Below are 9,546 nucleotides of genomic sequence, written 5' to 3'. Positions count from 1 at the left end.
TAATTTAACCAGTGAAAATGGTTACATCATGTTTCTGCTGCTGCGCTTTGAAGTCATAAAATTAACTTAATTGCGGAAAACCGGGAATGTTCTTTTGGAACTAAAAATTTTTGGAAAGCAGAGATATTTGTGGCCTTCAGAGATCACAAAAAATGACTACCATAACAAAAGTACTGCATTTATGCTTTCCCAAATGAAAGACGTTGGAGAACAGCTGTCGAAGGCTCATACCGAAAACAAGGAAAAAAAAATCCCAAACCTGTAAAGACAGTTGATATTATTGTCAGCCAATATATTGTATCGTAAAATTTTAGATTAGGCTACTTGATTTTGGCACTTTTTTGTAGACTTTAGCACTTCGTACAGGTTACTCTCCCTTTCCAATTAGACTTTTGTGTAAGGAGAAAAAGATTATCCCTAAAGTATTGCTTTTCCCTTCCCGTCACTACACGTGTCTATACCCAGGAAAATTTAGAAGTTAGAAAAGTTGAAATAACTAGATAACTATTGAAAGTAAAATCATTATATAGAAACTACGAGACGTGGCCGTAATTACGGTAACCGCTCCTCTTTATAGGCTGAACCACTTTTTCCTCTTCCTACGGTCCTGAAATATGGTATCTCATATATAATAGGTTGATAAGTATCTCCTGTTGCAAGATTACTGAACATGTCGACAGATTACCAATAGCGACATAAACAGTCAGAATAAGCGTAGTAGGATAACCGAAGCGGACTGAAATGAGAGAAAAGTGTAAAAAATATATCGGTAGCAATATGGAATTGATCATATTCGAATTAATTCTATTTATTTTATTAAATTAATAAAGTGGGTTGTGCTGATTATCTTTAATATTAGGGAAGGGACATTTACAATAATAATGCTTGATGACAGAGGGAAGAGGGGCAAGAAACGATCCATTTTTTGATGATGTAAAATATGGACAGTCCTAAGGTAACATGAAATGGCTTTCAAATAGCTAGATATGTCAATTACAATGTTTTTAGAAGTTCACGCGCCATATATAGCCATTCTTGTGTTGCTAAAATTGTCAAGGTCAGAGGTGCATTGGACGCGTACTAATTTCTCTTTCGTTTATTAGATGCATGATTGATAAGTTTTAAATTTTTTATGGCATTTTATAACACTACATTTTTATAGTGTAGTAAAATGGTTTAGAACATACTGATAAAGTGAATACAAGTTTCTATATATTGAACAAATCAAATTGATCTTCATAGTGTTATGAAAATAAAATTAAATGTGTGTTAATCTACAGTTAACATATAATGAATTATCTTCCTACACTTACATTTTAAATTTTACTTTAAAAAAAAAATGTTATTTTGGTTTCTTTCATATTAAGTTAAACGATTCCGATTATTTATTATTAAGTATATTTGTAGTTTGTTCGTGAACAAATAACAAATATACTTAAATTTATTTGATTCTTTAAGTCTTCTAAGTGTTCAAAATTTATTTCTCTGAAGGTTTTGGATTTAAGAAATTTTATATTTTGAATAATCACTTTCCTTCAAACTATTTTTAATTGTTTTTATTAGTCATGATACACAAGCTTTTGGCTAGCAATAATTCATTTTTTTTTATTTCCATAGTAATAGAAAACCTTTTGGATGCAGTTATAGTTTTGAAACGATTTTGGATAGTCGTATTATTTTAGTTTCGTCCTTGCCTCCTCTAACATTTATTTCTTGAGATATTTGTTACGAACAGAAATTACAAAGTAAAATAGCATAAGAATAAAAATATATTTTGTCCATATTCTTTTTCAAATTATATTTTGATCTTGGTTTATTGTTGTTATTTAAATTTTAATTAGATTTTTAAAAATATTGAAAAATTTAAATTCTACATCAAGTATTTTTCTAGTATTTTTTTAAAAATACAGTTGTCCCTTGATAATCCGACAGGTATGGGACCAAAGGTGTGTCAGATTACCAAAAGTGTCCGGATTACCGAAAATAATTACATATTTCGCATTGTTTTGCTAGCAGTAACTTACAATATTCTCTACTCCAACTGTTCGAACAGAACTGCTCACATAAAACACACGAAATGTGTGTCATCGAGTAAGAATTGGATGGGGAGATTCACATCGCGACATGCTTCTGTGCAAGCAGACACGTAACGGGGACGGGTACCTTGACGGGAGGTGCGTCGGACTACTGAGCATGTCGGATTAAAAAACGTCGGACTATAGAGGGACAACTGTAATTTACGTCAACTAGAGTTCCAAGCCACAGTAAATATCATTATTTGGCAAATTTATTAAGTAAAAAAACGTTAAAAAATTGACGTAATTTCCTACTATATTTAATTGAAATTAACGTTATTAAAATGTGTAAAATATAACGATTAAATATCAATTTTCTAATTTTTGGCTAGATCAGCTACCGATCGTATATCAGCTACTAATTCTGCTCATTGCAACAAATGACTTTTGTTTGATAGGCGCCTATTTGCTTCTCAACAGACAAATACGATACAAGACGTTTTGGATGCTGCAGTCGTAAATCTTCTGTAGAAACCGCATTTCATTGAAAAGAAACTATCTCCATACATTCACTTTATTTATTATTTTTAAATTTTACATAATGTATAGTTGGAAAAGATGGAAAAGATTATTTTTAATTAATTACATATTGATTTTAAAATTTCCAGTCTCACGTCATTCAAATAATTTATCTAATTTATTTTAATTATTTTCTTTTTCTAATCCGATTTTATTATAAAAATACACATTGTTATAATAAAAATATAAATTTTAGATAATTATTCCTTTCATACTTCGAATTTTTCAATAAAATTAAAAAATAACAATAACGACGAATAGTAATAAATGTTCCAGACCGGCATTTTTTATTGTTTTATTGTTTCCTTTCATCATTTGTTTAAAAAAAAACAAAAAAAAACAACAAATGCCGAAATAAAGGCTTGATTTAAAATAAACAGATTTGCTGTCTCACAGCATGTTGTTCTTTAGTTAAAAATATCAAATAACACTTCGATTTTAACGTTTCAAATTACAATGTTACTTTCTATTCATTGTTAAAAATAAATTTTAAAAATTAAGATTGATATTTAACGAAATAATTACGATTCATTTATCATGATAGTAGGTAAATTGTATTTTTTATTCAAAATGAATACGAAATTCATTGAAAATACAGTAATGTTCTATTCTGATGCGTGGAAATATATGCAAATTAGTCCAATTATGTCACAACTATTACGTCACATAAAGGTCACAGACCAAACGGAAGCGAAGCTTATGTCAATCTGGTTTACATTATTATGGCTATTTTAAATTCGAATGACAGTTTATTTAGGCAACCAAAATTTAGTCGACAGTTTAGAATAATAAAGTTAAGTGACCATAATTTAACTTATTATATTTCAGTTTTTGTAAATCTTTTGTTACCTATCAATTAAAATAATTTGTGATAGTATTTTCTTCTTTCTTTTTTTAGACTTTTAAATGTATACACAGTTTGCAGTTCTACACCATAAAACAGACAATCAAACATCTTGCCTATTTCTGCTACAGAGCAAGCCAAAAAATAACCTTCGCTTACAATTCAGTTTAAATTGGTATTCAATTTCAATTTAATTCAGTTTTAATTAGTACGGATTAAAAGCCGTGAATTAAAGTACAGTAGTTCTGGAAATGTTAAAAACAAATTAGAACTTTTTTAGTTACTTTAATGTTTTTTTTTTTCTTTTCTTTTTTTTACATCTTAAATGGTTAAGCAGATGTTAAGTTATTCGATTACAAGTCCTTCAAATGGTCATTGCTCAAAATAAAAATTATATGGTATCATTGGATTGAATAGCAAAGTTGCTATTATTACTAACTATAATTAGTAAATATTTAAAATATATTCACAATATTGTCCGAATTTATTTGAATTAAAAAATTTTAATATAATATGTTTTTAAGAAAAATTAAAAAAAATAATAATATAGAAAAAAGTATCAAAATTTAAAAATAGTTTTGTGTTAAGTATATATACTGCATGGTATTATTAATATTTCAAATTTACAATTGTGAAGCTTATAATTGCATCACTTTCTATTCATTGTTGTGCTGCAATTTCTTAAAAAAAATGTAGTTATAAATTTTTAAATTAATTTTTAACCGAATAATTAATCACATTACTAACAAGAATAGATAAATTGCATTTTTGTTCAAAATTATAATGTCTATTTATCTTCATATCCTGTAGTCTTAGATCTTGTTTTTAAAAGCTATATAAGGATTATTTTGAGAAAAATCTTATTTATTTTGCTATTTAAATTCTATGAAATAANTATCCTTACTTCAGTAAATTCGGTAATTAATTTCGTGTCCAAATTTGAAAAAAATTGCTTTGCTAGAATGTTTTTGTCGATTTGAAGGTGGTCTTCCTCACCTTGCTGGGAATCTTTGCAAAGGACCTGGGTTTGATTCAATCCCACAAATTAACTATAATAGTAATATGAACTTATTTTTGTTCATTTCAATCAAATTTACGAAAACAAAAACCATTAAATTATCTATTTTAAAACTTAACTGCCAAGAGAAATAAGACGCCAGTAACGTTGAAGACTTAAGCGCCCCCTCCCCGTCAATATTAGGAATATAATTGTATTGATAATTTCAAATCAACCACTAGGGTGCAACACTGTCAAACCAACATCTCCTCTAACTCTGGAAAATTACTGTTAACTAATTTTTTAACTCTCAAAACTCGTATAATCAATTATTAAGAACCGAATCCTCTTTATTCCAAGAAAACATGACACTTAGCAAGTCATTATTAATAACATTGACGAAGTATGTGATTTAGGTGAAGGATTTCATCAGCCTTCCGGTGAATTTCATTCCCGAAACATTCTTTTGGATGAAAATCGTAGTGAAACGAATTTATTCCAGAGAATGTAATTTAACCAGTGAAAATGGTTACATCATGTTTCTGCTGCTGCGCTTTGAAGTCATAAAATTAACTTAATTGCGGAAAACCGGGAATGTTCTTTTGGAACTAAAAATTTTTGGAAAGCAGAGATATTTGTGGCCTTCAGAGATCACAAAAAATGACTACCATAACAAAAGTACTGCATTTATGCTTTCCCAAATGAAAGACGTTGGAGAACAGCTGTCGAAGGCTCATACCGAAAACAAGGAAAAAAAATCCCAAACCTGTAAAGACAGTTGATATTATTGTCAGCCAATATATTGTATCGTAAAATTTTAGATTAGGCTACTTGATTTTGGCACTTTTTTGTAGACTTTAGCACTTCGTACAGGTTACTCTCCCTTTCCAATTAGACTTTTGTGTAAGGAGAAAAAGATTATCCCTAAAGTATTGCTTTTCCCTTCCCGTCACTACACGTGTCTATACCCAGGAAAATTTAGAAGTTAGAAAAGTTGAAATAACTAGATAACTATTGAAAGTAAAATCATTATATAGAAACTACGAGACGTGGCCGTAATTACGGTAACCGCTCCTCTTTATAGGCTGAACCACTTTTTCCTCTTCCTACGGTCCTGAAATATGGTATCTCATATATAATAGGTTGATAAGTATCTCCTGTTGCAAGATTACTGAACATGTCGACAGATTACCAATAGCGACATAAACAGTCAGAATAAGCGTAGTAGGATAACCGAAGCGGACTGAAATGAGAGAAAAGTGTAAAAAATATATCGGTAGCAATATGGAATTGATCATATTCGAATTAATTCTATTTATTTTATTAAATTAATAAAGTGGGTTGTGCTGATTATCTTTAATATTAGGGAAGGGACATTTACAATAATAATGCTTGATGACAGAGGGAAGAGGGGCAAGAAACGATCCATTTTTTGATGATGTAAAATATGGACAGTCCTAAGGTAACATGAAATGGCTTTCAAATAGCTAGATATGTCAATTACAATGTTTTTAGAAGTTCACGCGCCATATATAGCCATTCTTGTGTTGCTAAAATTGTCAAGGTCAGAGGTGCATTGGACGCGTACTAATTTCTCTTTCGTTTATTAGATGCATGATTGATAAGTTTTAAATTTTTTATTTCCCAAAAAAAAAAAAATAGTTTAAGCTAATTGTTTATTTAAACTATTTAAATTTTTAAATTAATTTTTAACCGAATAATTAATCACATTACTAACAAGAATAGATAAATTGCATTTTTGTTCAAAATTATAATGTCTATTTATCTTCATATCCTGTAGTCTTAGATCTTGTTTTTAAAAGCTATATAAGGATTATTTTGAGAAAAATCTTATTTATTTTGCTATTTAAATCCTATGAAATAAAGTTTTGCTGTTAAAATCTTAAAAATAGATTTACAATATTTTGGACGTTATATTGAAAAAGAATTATTACTCAAATCTATTTTAAATGCTTACACACTAAGCCATTTAAATATATCATAAATATATTTTAATTTAATTTCTTTTCAGTTTTAACCAAACCTCGAAATGCATATTTAAAAGAATGTGTCTAGTCAAAATATCAGTTTAATAGACATACCTAAATATATTCCATCTTATATCTGAATGTGAACAGAATTTAGTTTTAATATAGAGACCGATTCAAATTGTATCAATTTCACTAATTACAGATATAAAGTTCTGTTCTTTCTACATGTTTACCTGGTCATCTCTACATAAAAATAGAGCTTATAAGTTCTATTTTAATTGTGTGATTTCCAGTATAAAAATTTTTACTACAATATTATCATCATCATTATTATTTTTTAAAATAAAATTCTATTTAGAGGTGTAATAATCTTTAAATAGAATTGTATGTTTACATGTAAAATTAATATTGTGAAAAATCATATTTTATTATTCCCTAAATAACACTAAAGTTTATTTATTAAAATAGCTAATTGTAGCACTTTTTAGTTTCTATAGTCTCTAATAGGATAAATTTTGAGTTTGAAAAAATTTATGACACAGAAACTTAATTAAACAATGGAAACAAAACAATGGAAAGATATTTAATTACTGTAATTAAACTTGACTTTAAATAACTCAAATTTATTTTATTTGTAAAATAATATGTTTAACTTTTCAGAAAATTATATGAAATTTTTATTGTATGATTTCCAGTATAGAATTTTTAAAATAAATTATTATTTTCTAAATAAAATTCTATTTGGAAGTGTAATAGTCTTTAAATAGAATTATATTTAATTGAAAACATATATTTACCATTTTATACGAGGATCATTTGTTAGAGCGATGAAATTATCAGACTGAAAAGAACAGAATATATAATTCCGATTTTAATAATTTAAGATTATTGTTATTATTATTATTTTGTGTGTTTTTTCTTGTAATGGCTGTTGCTCACACTAATTATATTTTAGAATTTATTGCAAATAACCAAATAATTATAATTACGTTAAATAACTTAATTATACTTTAACTTAATCTTTACATTATAATCATAATGATATTTTATATTTCTCTAGATAAAAATGCAGATATTAATTATTTAAAAAATAATTGGAAATGATCTATCTATACTGAGCAATGGATATGGAAAAAAAAATGCAAAATTCTTATACTTAAAAGAAAGAAAAAAAATAAATAACTGATCAAGTATTCACGATCCATATCTCATTCTTTCCCAGATGCTTTAAATCTAAAATTTAAATCTATATTGCCCTTTGTACTGTACTTTCCATAGAATATTTTGAGAATTAAATAGCTATTGTTCTATTAAAAGAATGGTAATTAACTGCTTTGAAATTTATTTATTTTTAAATGTTCTGTAAACCTATCAAAACTGAGCAAATGTTTAGTTTTTTCATCTGTAATATTTATTTCTATAGACTATTCATTTTATTTATATATTTCGTCATATAAATGCAAATGATATTTTTCAATCCTTNGAAATTTATTTATTTTTAAATGTTCTGTAAACATTTTTCGTATTCAGAAATATTATATTTATAAATAATAGGTATCATCCTTACATAATAGTAACTATTTTTATGATATTCTGTGAATAAATCTTACTTAAAAGTTATTTTAAAATAATCGTAAAATAAGATATTTGAAGTTAATTGTCTCTTTTTTAAATGACATAAAAAATAGTTTTATTTTTATTGTATTTTTTTTCGTTATTTAAAATACAACGATCAATTCACTATATAGGTTTACTGAAAACTGTATTAAATTTATCGATTTATTATAGTTAAATTATTATTTATTTGAATGATTTTATTTCATGATTTCAGAATTTATCAATTGAGAAAAACTAAATAAAGAAATTGTGTCATTTTATTTTAATATTTACAGTTTAAATATAGGCTATTTAATATTTTAATATTAGAATTATATTGATATAATATTTTTTAAATAAAACAAATTTTTAATGTAATGTTCTATGAAAATAGTAATATTTCCATATTAAAAACATTTAAACAGACCATTACAAGCATAATTTTTTATTTAATATTTTCTATTGAATTTCACGAATCACATTCTAACTGTTGGTATGTTTTATTCTAAGCCATGTTATTATTATGTTTAAGTTCAAAATTTTATTCGAGTCTATTTTTAAATTATTGGCCTTGGGATAAAAACGATTATGCAGGAACGAAATCAATTATTTATTTCTAAGATACTTTTTAAAATGATTTATTACGCTAAATATTTATGTTTTGGTTATTTCTGAATTTTAATTGAAAAATTAAATATTAAAAATTTAATGGCATATATAATGCTTATATGATGTGATCTGAATAAGAAAACATGTCAATAATTTCAAAGAAACGAAGCTATTTTATAAATTTTACAAAATATTTAAGAATATTAGCATGATTTATAACAAAAATCACTTTACAGATAATAAAAAAAGCATATTTCCTTGCACAGCTTTCGTGCTAGGCTGTTGAAACAATTTTACAGGAATAAAAATCCGTTAATAAAACTGCATACTGTAGTTAATTTTTAAAGTATTTTGGGACTCAATGACGCTTAAGTTAAAACTAAGTATGCTTAATACAAAAATATATATACGTGAAGAAATAAAAACAGAATTAAAAATGTAAATCAAACTTTTAAATTCATAAAGCAGATATTATTTTGGAACTTCTCAAAAGGTATGAATTTGAGCATGACTCATTAACTTACGGTTGTATAGAAGTATACGACCTGCTTGGGCAATGAGTCAAATGGCTGACGGCAGGTGATCTTAATTTATGTATGAACGATATTTTTCTTTTCGCTGTGTCGGGCTAGGAAACACTAATCGCTAAAACTTTTAGTGCTATAATAATTAGCTTATGCCTTTAAAAAAATATTGATGATTCATGGTAGATAATAAGGAAGACACTTATTGCAAAGATTTTGTCCAAGTAATATTGTATAGTTATATTTAGCTTATTTTACTGCTGGAGGATCCCATACTGAAATAGAGAGAGACAGAGGAACGGGTCAGATGTGCTAATAGCAGATTCCATGAGTGACTATCGTACCATTGTTCCCTATAAGGTATGATGAGTGACACGTCATTTCTGCCACT

This window comes from Centruroides sculpturatus, unplaced genomic scaffold (assembly GCF_000671375.1).
Source record: "Centruroides sculpturatus isolate CEXI.00-Female unplaced genomic scaffold, Cexi_2.0 scaffold1910, whole genome shotgun sequence".
Lineage (NCBI taxonomy): Eukaryota > Metazoa > Arthropoda > Arachnida > Scorpiones > Buthidae > Centruroides > Centruroides sculpturatus.
The sequence above is the reverse complement of the archived record's forward strand: the minus strand, read 5'-3'. Positions refer to the sequence as shown.